At 34.2% G+C, this 15,769-nt stretch overlaps 1 pseudogene; it reads right to left on the bottom strand.

Annotated features, from left to right (window-relative positions):
* Positions 1-1,345: 1,345 nt before the first annotated feature.
* LOC136217976 (LEAF RUST 10 DISEASE-RESISTANCE LOCUS RECEPTOR-LIKE PROTEIN KINASE-like 2.4) lies at positions 1,346-7,412 on the bottom strand (annotated as a pseudogene).
* Positions 7,413-15,769: the final 8,357 nt, after the last annotated feature.

Below are 15,769 nucleotides of genomic sequence, written 5' to 3'. Positions count from 1 at the left end.
GTCAATCTGGTTGACTTCCTGTCACCCTATTCTAATGGGGTAGTTCATTTTGGTTCAAATCAATCTGAAACTCAAGTCAAGGCATCAGATATGGATTTATGCCCATTTTACCTGGATAACTAGTGGAAACTTTAAAACAAAATCCTACCATAGTAGATCTCGCTTCTGTGAACGGGAACTTTTATTGCTATGTTAGAAGGGTCAGTGGCAAATACAGGACTGCTCGGTTGGGGGCTGATTTTACACGTGGTGAAGGGACCTAGTACACACGACCTGTCGTTATTGATGAGATGCCCCTACTGTCATAGCTTCAAATTGCCAACCTAACTTGAGCCTTTAGACAGTCAAAATGCCCTACCCTACCTTTACCCCTTCGATAGCATGATCTGAACATATAAAGGCTTTCCTCCAACAGAGAAAATGCTGGCAAATTGATAAAAAAGGAAGGTGGTTGGAAATGCCGATTTGGAGCTCCGAATCGAAAGGTAAAGCCATAAGCTTGAGACTGAGTTCCGTCAGTCAATAAGGACCGATAGGATCCCTTTTTCACATTTATTATCTATGGGCTACCTTTATTCTCTGCGCACTATCAATTTAACAACATCCTACCTTGCCTTGTCTTCAGCAAGCAAAAGGCTTAACGTTAGTTAATTATTATGCCATTGAGTTGATACCAGCAAGCAACAAACTACGTCCTTGAAGCCAGATTGTGTGGATTCTATAAAAATCGTATATATCCATTCTAGCTAAAATACATCCGGTTAAAAATCTAAAAATTATAGACAAAAGAATCAAAGGATTAATGTTGATAAGAGATTGGAACCTTATAATGTGTTTTTAAAAAAAGGGGACTAAAAAGTGTGTTACGTAAAAATGTAGAAACTAATAAATTATTTACCAAAAATTCAATAGAAATTGTATACGGATTTTTAACTTTTTATGTAAAAACACCAAAAATATCTATTTAACAAATGAGAGATAATGAATACTAGTTCGTCGCTAGATTAACCTATGCGGTGCATCCCCTAATGAAAAACAATTGGAAGAGAAAAAACCAAGTGGAAAGAAGAGAAAGAAGTGACTACCACCCGACGCAAATTCCAAGTTGTTTCCATGATGATAGATGAGTTGGTTGACCGGGTCAACTATTATAGTTTGAACAAGAACAATTAAGAGAAGAAAATGAGAAGAAAATGAGATGATAACAAACAGGAAGAACTAAAGATATTTGACCAAGACTTTTGGTACAAGAAGATGATAAACGTAAAACCATATCATAAATGATGCCAATAGCTTGAACACAGTTATTCGAAGTATTGATATTAAACAATTACATAATCGAACATGAAGAAGAACCCAAGGCACATAATATATACAATCGTACGTCACTTTGTTGGACAACAACCGCTATATCAGCTATATAACGACACATCAAGGTTGTTTATCAGTTCTAGAAACCAACAGATCAGAATAGCAGATGTATTACAACACTTTTTAAACAATGTTGCAATAGATCAAATTTATTTGCAACACATTTAAGGCAACGCATGTATTTTTTGTTGCCAAAGACCATTTATGATGTAGTGTTTTCTTTTTCCAGATTGTTTTGTACATATATATAGCAATATTTAGCTTCATTGAATTGTTTAGCCAAATATTAATGTATGTGGTACAAAATCAAAGGAACTGAGATCATCAAACTGTAGATGTGGTAAAAGAATATGTTGACAATGGAAATGGTGGAGGAGGAGATGAAGAAGAAAGGAAAGGCTTTGGTGGAATACTGAGGTTTTGAGTGCTTCCTCTTAACATTTCTATCACAGTACTCATTGTTGGTCTCTCTAATGGATTTGTCTGAATGCACCATAACCCAATCAATTTCAATTTCCTCACAATTTCACCCTCTTTGTCTTCTTCCCGAATAGCTTCATTTCCATTCTCCAACTCAAGACTCTTATATATCCAACTTGGAAAATACATCTCACTAGAATTACTTCCTCCAACTTCTTCATCTTTCTTTCTAACTCCTACTATTTCTAGAATCATCATTCCATAACTATAAACATCTGACTTTGATGAAACTTGTCCAAAATTTCTGCTGAAAACCTCTGGTGCTATATACCCAATTGTCCCTCTAGCTTCTAACATGGATACTATACTTTCTTTCCTAGTGCATAATTTGGCTAGTCCGAAATACATCCAGAAGAACATTATGAGGCTTTATGTCAAAATGCACAATCCTTGTGTTGCATCCTCTATGTAGATACTCAAGTCCTTGTGCTATGCCAATTGCAATTTCTTCAATAATTTCTCATCCTAAAAGTTGATCGCATATGAACTTGTCAAGTGATCCATTGGGCATAAACTCATAAACCAAAGCTCTTTTCTGACCCTCCAAGCAGAAACCTAAAAGAGAAACAATATTAACATGAGAAGTTCTACTAATTGCAGCAACTTCATTTATGAAGTCTTGTCCTAATTCTTCTTTTGACACATTCAACATTTTGACTGCTACAAGGCGATCGTCCAATAACTTTCCTTTGTAAACGCTTCCATAGCCGCCTTGGCCAAGCTTTTCTTTGAATGAATTTGTCATTTTCTTCACTTGTGAATAGCTGTACCTTTTTATAGCTAAAGGTCCATGGCTTTCAAGAAATGCTTCAAAATCTTGATTCTTCCTTAAGGAGCATCGGGTTATTTGTCGGTTCCTCATGAAAAGATAAATGAAGCCACAAGTGAAGAATACCCCAACCAATGCCATTGCAACCGGAAAACGATCAATAAAACTTAAATACATATTTCGGCAACTTATGTAATCAAGAAAAGTAAGTGATAATATGAACTTACTACCAATAAGAGCTTTCACTAAAATATTTCGGTCACTGCCTACAATAGAGAATGTGTTGTTAGCATTAGCGCAATAATAAAATTGAGAATATTGAAATTGTGTATGAAAATGCTTAGAGCAATTATACTGCTAGCGCTAGCAAGCCGGTATATAACAAAACTTGATAGAGATAAATCCTTGCAGAAATGAAATTGTAGATGAAAATTCAACAATTATGAAGTTCCAGCGGGAAATATGGCAGACATCTGGATATTTACTGTAATATAAGTAGCCTTACATGGCATAAAGGAAAAAGATGAGATCTAAGGGCTCATTTGGTTCGCGGAATAGAGGGGGAATACCACCTTTAGTTGGATTTTTTGGATAGAATAGCAATTCCATGGAATTCCTATTCCTTGTTTTATGGAATAGCTATTCTTCAATTTAGCAAGTAATAGCCTATTCCTAATATTGTATTTTGTAATTTACAAAATTATTCTCTATCAAATCTTCAATCTTCTCTCTAACCGATTTCTCAAATCCTATAACTTTTTGGCGAATCCATAATTTATATCATAAAAAACATGAAAAATGGAAAATTAAGGAAAACGTTAAAAAATATAAAAATACAAAAAATATGAAACACGAAAAAACGTGAAAACGTTACCAACACGAGAAAATTAAAAAAAAAACGCGAAAACATGAAAAAACGTGAACAAATGCAAAAAAAAAAACAAGAAAAAATGAAAAAATAAACACACGAAAAAACACAAAACATGAATAACGCGTAAAAGTAACAAAGTATGAAATATACAAAACGTGAAAAATACGAAAAACACGAAAAATGTTAAAACACAAAAACCTGAAAAACATGAAAATGCGAAAACGCAAACAAAACACGAAAACATAAAACAACATGAAAACATGAAAAAATACGAAAAACATAAAAAAAACGTGAATAACACAAAAAAGTAACAAAATGCGAAAAATACAAAAACGCTAAAAAAGGAAAAAAAAAACTAAAATGCGAAAAAACGAAAAATGCAAAAAAAATACAATAACGCGAAAAAATACGAAAAACATGAAAAAACGTGAATGCGAAAAAAACGAAAATGTGAACAAACACGAAAAACAAGAAAACTTGAAAAACAAGAAAAAACTTAAAAAAAATACAAAAAAAACATGCAAGTATGAAAAAACGTTATAAACGCATTTTTCACATTTTCATGTTTTAACGTTTTCGTGTTTTCCGTTTTTTTTTATATTTTTCGCTTTTTTCACATTTTCACATTTTCGCGTTTTTCGTTTTTTTTATATTTTTCGCCTTTTTCACATTTTTGTGTTTTCCTACATTTTTCATGTTTTTAATATTTTTTTTTACTTTTCGTGATTTTTATGATTTTCAAATTTGTTCGTGTTTTTTTTCCGTATTTCATATTTCGCATTTTTCTGTTTTTCTATATATTTTTAAAATAATATATATTAAATATTTGAATAATAATTAAAATTTTAAAAGAAATAAAAAATTACATTTGAGGGTAATATTGTCTTTTGAATAAAAAATTTATCTATTTCATCCTATCTTATTCCACCAACCAAACATAGGAATAGTTATTCCTAAAGAATTCTATTCCATTCCTCGCTACCAAACGGCACCTAAGTAGTAGGTAACATATTAGGATAGAATTCAAGATCAAGATGGCTCCAGAATGCACAGGGTTCAAAGAGGAAAACGGTGACAACAACAGTAAATTTAAAATTGCCAACATTTAATATTATCTTTAGATGCCTATACATATAGCTGCTAATGTAAATTTGTTGAATATAGTGAGGTTGCTAGAAACTAGGGATGGCAATGGGTAGTGTACCCGTGGGTACTTGGCATTACCCGACCCTAATGAGACTACCTGTACTCTGTATAAAAGGGTATGAGATCAAAATAATTACCCGTTAGGGTAATGAGACGGGTATGGAAATACCCCCTAGGTACCCGTTTCTGTTCCTTTTCAGATAAAAAAAAACAGCACTACACAAATGATATTGTTGGTCACTGACTTTCATATATTTCAAAATGTTGTTCCAAATTTCAATTTATTTCAATAAAATTATTTAATTTTAATTTTTTTTTCAATTAAATCACTCGCTTAAACAAACTGGAAAAGTAACGTATTTGACACATCAGCTACAATCAACTTTCACTGCTGATTAAAACGCCATATGCTGCCACCTAGCTGACCGAAACAATACGCTCAGTCAGTTAGGTGGCAACAACGTGTCATTTTGATCAGGGGTAAAAGTAGACTATTTTTGGTGTGACAACCACGTCACTTTTCCGATGTTTTGTTGGTCTTGTAGTCATGAGGGTGACTTAATTGAGACAAAATTCAAAGTTAGAATGATTTTAGTGAGACAAATCGAACTTGGGTAACCATTTCAAAACAACCATGAAAGTCCAATGACCAATAATGCATTTAACCCTTCAACATAGTCATAGGAGGGACAAAAATCAGTCAATAGGAAATACTTAATCTTATGATGTCCTAAGACCATCTCCAGCAGTGAATACATGATTGTTCGGTTGGGGGACCGATTTTACACGTAGTGTGTAAACTTTTTTTTTTCTGCTAAATCAGACTTGTTCAAATTTTTTTAGTAAATATACGTGTTCTAATTTGATTGGTCAAGAACCAATTTTTAAGTAATAATGTAAAACTTCTCTAAATCAAACTACATTGTGTTTAAGATTCTTAACATGTAAAAGAAAAATTGTATCTAATAGAAAAAATGAGATTTAGGGAGCGCCTAATAGGCAAAAAAAAAAAAAAAGAAATTTGGATTTAAAAAGAGCCTAACATGCCAAAAAAAAATTAGAATTTTGGATTTGGAGATGACCTAACAGGCTAAAAAGATTGAAATTTAGGATTTAGAGAGTGCCTAACAGGATCTGGGCCAATTTTGAGGATGCTAATTTAGCACCCGATCTAAATTTTTTTGGAGACAAAGGGGCCGGAACCACAACAACCTCAAATTTTGTGGAGAGAGGGGGCTGAAACTACTCGTGGTCATGGTGGTTCCAGCAGCCGGAGAGGCCCGACCCCTCCTTGTATCCGTCCATGACCATCTCCAACCCAACATCCCCGGGTTCTTCCCTGTATCCGTGCCAGACCATCTCCAATCCAACATCAAATTGATGTTGGGAAGGAGATTTGATAATGGTTGGCACTCGAACCATCATCAAACCGTATTCTGGTTTCGATGAAATACAGTTTTTCTTCCATAAATTTGATGGAACATAAAATAGTATTTTATTATTATTTTCTTGCTTTTATATATATAAATATGTTTGTAGTTTTTGTTCTATGATGTAATCATTTGGAAGAAAAGATAAGAACTTGGAGAATTTATATCCAACAAAAGTAACAATTCTGCAGCAAGTGCACTCACTCCTCACCCATGCGTTTACCATCTTCAAAACTGACCCTAGAACATAAAATGAACCCAAAGTGATGACAGAAATGATGAATATTTAATTAACCAGAAGCAAAGTGATTCTAACTTCAATGCGTATGTTGTGTGTTCTAATCAGAATATGCAAATTGCTCTGTTTGCTCAAATAATAAGAGTAAATATGTAGTAGGTTTATGGTTGAATGATAGAGAGACGATACCCGTTTTCTTTGGGCAGGAATCAGGATAGGGATGGCCAGGGCAAAGACAAGTGAAGCCCCGATTAGTTAAATTGGTGCCGCATATCCCGCCTGAATCACTACACTTACCACAAGCTTCATTATACTTGTATGACACATTTAAACCTTCTCTTAAAACTCTTCTCAAACCATCCAAACCTTGAACCCCACCAAGAGAACTTTTTGGAACTGGAATCGCCACTTTAATAGTACATTCAGGCATCCATATTCCTCCCAATAGCCCATCATATCCATAAAATGCTTCACGTTCTTCACCATTTACTCGGCATCCAAAACTCTGTGCAATCTGGAGGTCGGTACAATTGTAAAATAGACTTATGTTTGAAAATTTGGAATAGAAATCTGGGACAAAGCTGAAAAGAGTAGTATTTAGAGTTATGTTGGTGAAACTAGTATCATCATCAGGACACGAATCATCCAACAAATCCATACGACCAATTGCCATCTCCTTTTGGGATTGATTTACAGATACAACCAAGAAATCTTTGTTTTCAATAGTTATAGCAGCAGCGATATCATCATCTACGCATCGGAGTTTGAAACCTTCAAAACCACATATTTCTGAACGACCATCCCTCCAAAAAGGGTAAGATAGATTCTTCATGTTTCCACAATCAAATGGTTTTACGCACTCAGTGTAATACATATCTTCTTGATAATACGAAGATGGGGCAAAGATTAAAAGAATGAAAAGACTAATCATGATGATGGAGTATTTACCAAAACACTGGAACAAATAGGCAACCAATTTTTTCATTTTTCTTCTCTAATAAATAAGAAACAGGAAGTAGTAAAAGATATTAGGCTGAACCTAAGGTATACTATCAGTTCTTCAAAGAATTGAAAGAGATGAGAAAGCAACTCGAATGCTGCTTCCTAATTTTCTTTTTCCAAAATTTGACCATTTCAACTACGAGGAAATATCCTACATAAACCCATTCAGGGGCCAAAGCCAAAGTACAAAAAAAAAAAAATGCTTATGCTAAAGAAATCACTGGGCTTCAGCTCTTAATAGGCGAGGGGTGTTATTCAACTGTAATTTCTTAACACTCATATGAAAGGAAAATGAGTTGTGCATTAATATGAATCTTGAAGAAGAGTTACAAGAAGAAAGGAAAGAAGATGAAGACTCTTGAGTTCTTCATTCAGTATCTCGAATACGATAAAAGAGAAAAAGTAATTAAAACTAATCCTAAACTTACCTACTTATACTAACAGCCCTTACATTTACAAGTAGGCTGTGTACATAACATTTTACAATAAAGTCCCTACACTATTGTACTTATCAACAAAATGTAGAATTAGTTACAACAATTTAAACCATAATATATATAGTAAGTACATAGCAGAAAATCATCACAATACTATAATTAATCAATAATTAATCATGTAGGTTAACATCCCCCCTCAAGCTGGAAGGTTAACATTAATGACCCCTAATCTTTGTAACTGAAATTTAAAAGCAGGTGTGTGAAGAGGCTTAGTAAAGAAATCAGCTAGTTGATCATTGGATCTAACTGGAAGTAAGTGAACCTTTCCAGCTTGAACCTGTTGTCTAACGTAGTGGCAGTCTAATTCAATATGTTTCGTTCTCTCATGGAACATGCTATTTTTGGCAATATGAATAGCAGAAATGTTATCACAGTACAGAGTCGGAGGATGCGACTCTATCATATGCAGGTCGTTTAGTAAGTACTGAAGCCATTGGACTTCACCACAAGTGAGGGACATAGCCCTGTATTCGGCTTCCGAAGAAGACTTGCTAATAGTTTGATGCTTTTTGGATTTCCAGGATATAAGCGACTGTCCTATGAACGTGCAGAAACCCGTGATTGATTTCCTGGTTTCCGTGCAATTGGCCCAGTCAGAATCAGTATAAGCTTTGATATGAATATCAGAATTTGCATAAAGCATAATGCCTTGTGCAGGATTGCCTTTTAAGTATCTAAGAACCCTATGTGCTGTAGCAAGATGCAACTTAGTAGGTTTATCCAGATTTTGAGAGAGCTGTTGAACAGCATAACTAAGGTCATGTCTAGTATTAGTGAGGTATAATAACTTGCCTACTAATCTCCTGTACAAAGTAATGTCCTCTAGTAAAGGTGAGCTAGTGTAATCAACTCTGGTCATTGACATGGGCGTGGAACATGATTTGCATTCTAAAAATCCGAAGTCCGCAAGCATGTCAAGAACATACTTCCTTTGACACAAATGTATCCCATCAGAAGTCCTAGATACCTCAATTCCTAAAATGTACTTGAGCTTTCCTAGGTCTTTAATGGTGAATTCCCTGTTTAAGAATGCTTTCACCTCTTTTATGTCATCATGACTATCACTAGCAAGGATTAAATCATCTACATAGACAGTAATAGCGATGAACCTGTTATTTTTCTTTCTAATAAAAAGAGAAGGATCAACTAAGGATTTGGTAAAGCCTATGGATTGCAAAGCAGTAGCAAGTTTAATGTTCCATTGCCTGCTGGCTTGCTTAAGCCCATATAAAGACCTGGTCAGCCTACAACTAGGATTAGGGACATCAGTACTTACACCAGGGGGGTAGTTTCATATAAATTTCCTCCTCAAGGTCCCCGTGCAAAAACGCATTGTTAACGTCAAGTTGTTCTAAGTGACACCCTTTGATGGCAGGGCAAGCAACAAGAACTCTCACGGTGGTTAACTTTGCAACAAGGGGAAAATGTATCCAAAAAATCGACTCCCTCTTGCTGAGTAAAGCCCTTGGCAACTAACCTGGCTTTATACCTATCTATGGTCCCATCACTCCTTCTTTTTATTCTAAAAGTCCACTTGCAACCCACCTCACTTTTATCCTTAGGTTTAGAGCATATCACCCAAGTCTTATTGTTACTGAAGGCATTTAATTCTTCCTGCATAGCCTGCTGCCATTCAGGACGACTAGCAGCCTGCTTGTAAGTCTTAGGTTCCTGGTCAATCATATGAGCTACGGAATAGTTCTTTTGCGACTGAGAAAGTCTGTCATATGAAATAACCTTGGACAACGGATGGTAAACATCACTCTCAACAGACGTGGTAGAATCACCTTGAGCAATGGCACAATGGTAATCTCTTAAGTATTCTGGCTGCTTAAAGGTTCTGTTTGACCTCCTAATTCTAGGGGTCAAAGGAGACATTGGCGGGAGGAACCTCAATATCCCTATTGAGAGTCTCTTGAGAGATGGGAACAACATAGTTATCATTATCTCTATCAACCAATTCTTGGTACGGAAAGACATTTTCATAAAAAAAGACGTTTCTAGTGACAGAGATCTTGTAAGACTCTAGATTGAGAACTCTATATCCTTTGGTGCCTGAGTGGTATCCTAGGAACACACATTTTTCAGCCCTGGCATCGAACTTTTTCCTATCTCTATGTAGAGTGGAAGTGAAACAAAGACAACCAAATGATCTTAGATCATTATAATCAGGAATAGAGTTGTTAAGTAGCTCATAAGGCAAAGAAAAGTTAATAACTTTGGACGGCATCCTATTAAGTATAAACACAACATGAGATATAAAATAGGTCCAATAAGAGATGGGCAATTTACTCTGAAATTGTAACGCTCTGGCAATATTTAGAATGTGCTGGTGTTTTCTTTCTACAAGACCGTTTTGTTGCGGAGTTTCAACGCAACTGGTCTGATGTATAATCCATTTGTCGGCATAAAAGTTATCTAGTCTAAACTCAGGGCCATTGTCAGTCCTAACAATTTTTACTGTCTTGCTAAACTGAGTTTCTACCATGGATATAAAACGTTGAACCAAAACGGATATAACAGACTTAACCTGAACAAAGAAAACCCAAGTATGCCTAGAGTAATCATCTACCACAGTAAGGAAGTATTTATTTCCATTAATGCTTGTACTGGTTGGACCTCATATATCCATATGAACCATATCAAAGCAACTACTAGTTCTGGACTTACTGACAGGAAATGCAAGCTTCTTTTGTCTAGCGAGATGACATACATCACAAACAAAATTACCAATGCTCAAATTGCCAATGTGTTTGTTAATATGTGCAAAACCAGATTGTCCTATATGTCCAAGACGATTATGCCACATCAAAGTATTGCTATTATTATCACAACTATTCAAAGAACCATCATACAATTGATCAACAGAATCATTGTTCATAACACTCACATTATTTATAACATGCTTATTAAAGAAAATATCAGCATTCAAGCATGGTCTGTGCAATTGATAAAGCCCATCATTGGATTTAGCTATACCAATCGTCTTCCTCGTCTGTGTATGCTGTATAAAGCAGTCACTATTAGTGAATTTAACTTCACAATTCAAGGTGCTGGTAAGCTTAGAAACCGAAATAAGATTATAAGCAAAACTAGGAACAAACAGAGTGTCATATAGAATGAAGTCTTCAGTGAATCTAATGGTGCCTATGTGCGATGCATAAATTTCGGTTTTATTAGGCAAAAGGACTTTCCAATTGTTCACAGGTCTTAGTTCAGAAAACATCTCTTTAATGCTTGATATGTGGCAACTTGCCCCCGTATCAACTATCCAAGATATTTTCTGAGTTCTAGCAATTAGGGATGTGTGTGACGTACCTTCGGTGACATTGGTCACGGGACAAATGGACGCTGTGGCACAGTTAATGTGTGATGTATTGCTTGACGATGGAAGGAGCTTCAACAGCTGTTGAACTTGTTCATTTGAAAGTTGATGTATCGCTGCATTAACCGGGGCTGCTCCCAAAATTCCACTCTCGTTGTTCTCTGTTTGATCTTCCGCATTGACAAAATTAACTCTGTTGGTTCTGTTCTTGAACTTGTAGCCCGGTGGATAACCGTTTTTCTTGTAGCAGCTATCCACAGTGTGATTCTTGAAGCCGCAATGGGTGCATTTTTTTACCATTCGATCCGAACTTCTTGTTTCCCTTGAAGTTCTGTACAAGAGCTATGAGTTCTTGAAGATCTTGAGTCTGACCTTTGGGGTTCTGAACTAAGGCGAGCAAATCTTGACCAATATTGGCCGCATCAAGAGCTTGATTTTGACATTCATGCTTAATTATCAGGGAGAACACCTTGTTGATGTTGGGAATTGGATCAGTGACCATTATTTGAGATCGGACAGTAGCGAAAGCGTCGTTGAGCCCCTTTAGGAAGAAAACCACTTGATCTGCATCTCTGTTACTCCTAACCGTATTCAGTGCATTACACACGCATCCTTCGCAAACACAATCCGGAATATCTCTAATTGAGATATACTCATCCCAAAGCATCTATAATTGCGTGAAGTAGTCTGAGACCGATTTATTACCCTACTTTAATGTATAAATCTCTCCTTGAAGGGCCGCTAGACGAAAGATGTCCGACTGTGCGAATCTTTCTTTGAGATTGACCTAGACTCTTCTTGCGTCTCCCATCCACAACACGCTTTGAGAAATTGAAGCAGATAATGACCTAACAATCCATGAAAGAACCATATTATTACACCTCTTCCAGCTGATAAACTGAGACGAGCTACTCGTCGGTGCCTCGATCGTGCCGTCGATGAAATCCAGCTTGTTTTTGGATAGTAACGCCATCTTCATGTTCTGGCTCCATGAATGGTAGTCATTAGTTCCAGATAGCGGTGGATTGACAAGAATAAGAGATGGATTTTCACTTGAGTGAATAAAGAAGGGGCTAGATTCATCGATTCTGTTCACCATGATGAAGAATCGATAGAAGATCAAACACACACAAGAAGAGGAAGAAAGAACTTCCAAGAAATTGAGAAATCCGAAGATCGGGAGGGAAACCGAAGAGAGATCGAGAAAACCCGAAGATCAAGAGGAGAAGACGAGAAACCCAAAAGGTTGGGGATCGATCAATGACCGATTCTTGTAAATCTGGTGCGGAAATGAAAAGCATTTAGCTCTGATACCATCTTAACACTCATATGAGAGGAAAATGAGTTGTGCATTAATATGAATCTTGAAGAAGAGTTACAAGAAGAAAGGAAAGAAGATGAAGACTCTTGAGTTCTTCATTCAGTATCTCGAATACAGAGAAAAGAGAAAAAGTAATTAAAACTAATCCTAAACTTACCTACTTATACTAACAGCCCTTACATTTACAAGTGGGCTGTGTACATAACATTTTACAATAAAGTCCCTACACTATTGTACTCATCAACAGAATGTAGAATTAGTTACAACAATTTAAACCATAATGTATATAGTAAGTACATAGCAGAAAATTATCACAATACTATAATTAATCAATAATTAATCATGTAGGTTAACATAATTAATTAAAATAACAGCCTTATTTCATGAAGTTCGATTTTTCGATCTATACATTTTAGTTTCAGTTTCATATTTCATATATTTTCAGTTAGTTTGATTGGTTTGTTGTTGAACAAAAAATCCTGAATAAACCGAACCGATTAATATTTACAATAATGATTTGTAAGTAATTAGCAACGTTTTCTGTATTGGTGAAAAATTGTCTGAAACATTTTTTAATTTAACGTAAGTATAGTCTACAAAGGTTTTATGTTTTATATGTGGTGATTAGTGATATGCTATATTGTAACCAAAGAAAAATAAGATATTATAATTAATGTAATATATGGTAATTACTAATTAGTTTTATATATGGTATTCATCAAGTATCAATTTTTAAAAATTATATGTTAAAACCAAAGAACTGAAGGAAACTGAAATATTTAATTCGGTTCAGTTCGGTTTATTCTCTTAACTAGGTTCAGCCTATGCATTAAATCCATCCTTGCAATTCTGAGGATTTGACTGTCGGGATTGATATCAATGACATGGTACTTGAGATTCATGATAATCATAGTTGCTATTTGTCCCTGACAATCAATCCTGAAGCCTGGTTGCCCACAGTATTCAGGCTGCCCATTTCCCCAAAATGGGTATCTTATGCTTTTTATGTTTCCACATCTAAAAGGTGCACACTTGTAATATGGCTTGTTGGAAACGTTCCTTAGTTAATTTATTAGTAGATAATATTTTATTTAATTATTTCAAGTCAGTTGTAACTGATGTTTGTATTGATGTATAAATTTCCTGAAGTTCAATAGAAGTTTGTATTGGTTCCAAACTCTTAAATGTTAATTACTACATGGCTTTTGATCACTATAAGCATCGTGTAGGTATGTATAATATTGAAATGAGGAGAAGGAGGAGGATGATCAATGAGGAGAAAGGAGAAGAAGATTGGAAAGAAACAGGTTTCATTTAGAAATTTCTTTTTTTTTTTATGGAAATTCATTTAGAAATTTCTGGGCATATGTAAATGAAAGTAATTAGCAAAAAATCAAAGTTCCAAATATATGCATTCAATGCTAATCGTTCAGCTAATTAACTATGCTGCTCTTGCCAAATGGAAGTTTGACTTGCGAACACATATACCATCACCGAACCACATACATTGTCTGATTTGTCAGGTGGACGTCGAAGGATTAAACCTCTGCTTGGTGTCATTTTGGGAGATAAATAGGGGGGTGGGAGTAGTTAAAAATTATTTACAAATGAGGGGCTGTTTTTGAACCGTGGTTAGGGATGTGTAACCATTCCGGCCACACGCGCCGGAATGGTACAAGATTCCTGACGAAAGCTGCGAACTAGTCGCAGCTTTCTGCAGAGTAGCCATCACAGCGCTCTGCACGCCGTGATGGCTACTGTACACTGCGCAAAGCTGATCTTCAGCTTTGTGCAGTGCTGAATGAGACTGTGTATTCACAGGTCATTTGACCCGTGAATACAATTATTCTTCCTCCTTCTCCTTTAAAGGGAGAAGGAGGAAGAAGAAGGCAGATAATATCTGCCTTCAGCCAAATTTTTTTTTATTTCCTCCTCTTCTTCTTACAAAAAAATCACTTCCTGTCCTTCTAGTTTTTAATTCTTCATTTTCAGGTATGTATTTTAATTTTGTTAATTATAATTAATTAAGAAATACTTATAATTATAGTTAGATATCTTAATTTATGTGTTTAATGTTTATAAATTATAATTTATGTTTAGAAAATCTCTTAATTTATGTGTTGTTATGCTTAGAAATTCTATTAATATATTTGTTCTTATGCTAAGAAATATTAATTTATGCTAATAAAATCTCTTAATTTATAACTTATACATAGAAATATTATATGCATGTTTAGAAAAATTAATTGATGCTTAGAAAATCTCTAATTTATAACTATGGTTAGAAATATAAATTTGTGGTTAGAAAATCTCTTAAATTATAAGTATCTTTAGAAATATTAATTTATATGTGGAAAATCTCTTGATTTATAATTATGTTTAGAAAATCTCTCTATCTATAATTATGCTTAGCAAATAAAATTTATGCTTAGAATATCTCAAAATGTATAATGATGGTTAGAATATTTCTTAGTTTATAAAATTATGGTTAGAAATATATCAAACTAAAATAATGCTTAAAATATCTTTTAGTTTATAATTATGGTTAGAAATTTTAATTTATACTTAAAAAATCTCTTAATTTATAACTATGCTTAGAAATATTAATTTATGAAAATTTCATTTATGCTTAGAATATCTCTTAGTTTATTAATTATAGTTAGAAATTTAATTAATGTTTAAAAAATATATTAATTTATAACTATGCTTAGAAATGTTAATGCATGCTTAACAAATCTCTTAGTTTATAAGTATGCTTAGAAATATTAGTTCATGCTTAGAAAATCTCATAAGTTTATAATATTTATAATTACAATTGACTTATTAAGTAATTAACTCTATTGTTTTATTCAAAAATATCAATTCTTTAAAATATTAATTTGTAATTAACTCTATGTTTTATTTAAAAATATTAAGCAAAAAGATATGATGAACTTACATTGTATGATTTATTTGTTTTATAGATGGCTAAATCATATCTGGTTCCACGTGCATGTATATCTCGTTTTGCAAAGGAAAAGGCTAGACAAAAAATAAAAAAAAATGAAGGAGATGAAAATGCAACGTGGTAGAAGTCTAGTGGAATTTATTACGAGTATTAATAGTGAAATCCAAGATATTATAAATACCGGTTATCTTGTTGGCCGTGAGAAATGGAAGTTAAAGATTTTGTATGAAGGTTTATCATGGAGATACAAAAAAACATATAATGAAATAATTGAAGCAATAAATGTAAGAAACTATAAAATAGTGGCGTTAAATTTAGTCCATTTGGAATATGTTTGCAAGGATGATAACCCAATTATTATATAGGGAAATG

This window comes from Euphorbia lathyris, chromosome 2 (assembly GCF_963576675.1).
Source record: "Euphorbia lathyris chromosome 2, ddEupLath1.1, whole genome shotgun sequence".
Lineage (NCBI taxonomy): Eukaryota > Viridiplantae > Streptophyta > Magnoliopsida > Malpighiales > Euphorbiaceae > Euphorbia > Euphorbia lathyris.
This window is presented reverse-complemented; position numbering and strand designations above follow the sequence as displayed.